Raw genomic sequence first — 2,489 nt, 5'->3', positions numbered from 1 at the left:
TAGGGGAACCACGCTCATCCCATATTGGATCTGTTGGACCTTAACGGCACAGATTTTGAAGTTTCTACTAATATTGATTCGCCCACTAATCATATGATTATCATTGATTAAACAGTTTTTTTATAGTTCCAATGTATAACAGAAACACGTATATGGCCTAACAATTTAATTAAATAAGAAATACGTTACAAATATAAGAAAATAAAATATACAATAAATACAAAAATACTATAAAAATACAAAAATACTATGAAATTGCACAAAATTTATTAAACCTTACTCATAATTGAAAAAATAGAAACACTATAAAACTTACTCTAAAATCTAGTGAGAAAGAGCAAAAAAAAATTACTTAGAAATCTTATGGAACAAAGCAAAACAATTTCGACATTCAGTGAGGCAAAGGGCCACCTTGCACTCCTCACACATCCAGCGAGACCTGTGGATGTGACCTGCAGTAGAACAGAACATGCAGGTCTGCCTCTTGGTGACATGCTTTAACATGTGTAGGGCAGTGGCATCCTGGCGTGACTCTACACTTGGCAAACTGCCCGTTGGCCCCTTTGGCCAAAGCGACATCCCTGGTGCCAAGAGAACTCCTAGTAATCTTGAAGTTTGATGTCTTGAAACTTCTCAGCCAATTTGAGATATCCAGTCGGAAGTCCTTGAGGGGCTTTGGGTTCTCCAGCAAAGCCAAGCAGTCCCTCTTGTACAAAATCCAAGCGTTGCAGATGATCAGGTCCAGGAGGTAAGCAAAGAGCCTCATGTAGTACCTCTTTGCTTTGAAGGGGGTCTTGTAGAGGTGTGTCAACCTGTCACTTTAGTTGATGCCACCCATGCGGTTGTTGTACATCTGGATGGCATATGGACAAGGAATGGGAACCTTCTTCTTCTGTTTCCTGTCGTACCGCTCCACTGTTCCCATGGGCTCGACGCTGACATCAGTGGACAAGATTGTCACGACGCTGTTGTCCTTCCATCTTGCAACGAGGATGCCATCAGAAGAGACGTAGTCTAGTGTGCCCCTTTGCATCGTCTTCTTATTCATCTCTTTCACAGACTTCAGGGGAGGATGTTCAACTCGGTTTTCCCTGGCAGTTCCCACATACTGGCATCCATACTCCGATCACAGGTACTTGACCAACCCTATACTGGTGAAGTAGTTGTCTGCATACACTGCTGCGTGACTTGGGTTCTTGATGGTCTTGACAAGGGAGACAACAAACTTGGAAATCACAGACATGGCTTTCTCCTCTTCTGACAGCTGAGTAGGGTGGCTTACAAAGGTTGTGTCCCCTTGGTACAACAGAATATAATGCACAAATCCATCCACGCTGGAGCGGCAGAACAACTTGTAGCCCCACTTTTCAGGCTTCTTGGCTACATACTGGCGAAGGTTACCAGCCCTTGTGCCCTTGTAGGCGACCATCACTTCATCAATGGAATGGATCGGAGTCTCGGGAACTTTCAGGTACTCTCTGGTGACCTTGGTGAAGGGGACTCTCACCTTGAAGAACCGATCTTAGGAGCCTGCTGCCTGGTCATTGTCGCTGAAGTGAAGTGATGATCGAATGGCCTGGAAGCAGTTCCTGGACATGAAGTCTGCAACCTGAGGAATCCTGGTCTTCATGGCCCAGAAGTTGACGATGCTAGGGAGAGGAACCAGGCCCATGTATATGATGAGGCCAAGGAAAACCATGAGATCCTCTTCTGATATGTGGAAGTTACTGCCTACATCCTTCTGTCTTGAGTACAGGTTGGACTGGTAAATGATGTGTTCCCTCAATTGAGCTGTGAAGAACTGAGAAAAATACTCATAAGGTTCCCTCAAGAAGTCCGGCTGTGGATGAATGAAGTCGGGCAGGGGTTGGATGTCAATGTCGTTCTTCTTCCATTCAACAAAACGAGGTCTCTTAGGGTTAACCTCACCTTCAACTTCACCTTCCTCTCCCACAGGCATCTCCTGGGGGACAACAACATTGACCCTGCGAGCTGAAACAAGAATAAAGTAACATTAGTGAAACAGTAAATGAATCGTGTGTGCTGGTGTGTGTGCATTCATTTGTGTGTATGTGAATGTCAGTGAGTATGCATATGTGTGCATGTGCATGTCAGTAAGTATGCATATGTGTGCTTGTGTATGTCAGTGAGTATGCCTGTGTGTGCTTGTGTATGTCAGTGAGTATGCAAGTACAGGAATAAGTTTTAAAAATATCCATTGTTTACAAAAATTTAAAGAGCAACACAATGAAAACAAATTTAAAGAGCAACCATTGTAACAACGAGACTTTAAAAAAAATGTTTAAAGAAATCTCTCTCTCTCTCTCTCTCTCTCTCTCTCTCTCTCTCTCTCTCTCTCTCTCTCTAAGGATGTCTCATACTAACCTCTAGCGTTGGGAGGGGCAAAGGCATCCTCCTGAGTAAGGCCTTCGTCAGGAACGTACATAGGGTCGTCGTCATCACTGTCGACATCCAAAGGGCATTGCAAT

General features: G+C 44.0%; 1 pseudogene; it reads right to left on the bottom strand.

Annotated features, from left to right (window-relative positions):
• Window positions 1–348: 348 nt before the first annotated feature.
• Window positions 349–1,984, bottom strand: LOC137640749 (piggyBac transposable element-derived protein 3-like; annotated as a pseudogene).
• Between the last annotated feature and the right edge of the window lie 505 nt (window positions 1,985–2,489).

The sequence above is a fragment of the Palaemon carinicauda genome, chromosome 5 (genome assembly GCF_036898095.1).
Source record: "Palaemon carinicauda isolate YSFRI2023 chromosome 5, ASM3689809v2, whole genome shotgun sequence".
Taxonomy (NCBI): domain Eukaryota; kingdom Metazoa; phylum Arthropoda; class Malacostraca; order Decapoda; family Palaemonidae; genus Palaemon; species Palaemon carinicauda.
The sequence above is the reverse complement of the archived record's forward strand: the minus strand, read 5'-3'. Positions and strand labels throughout refer to the sequence as shown.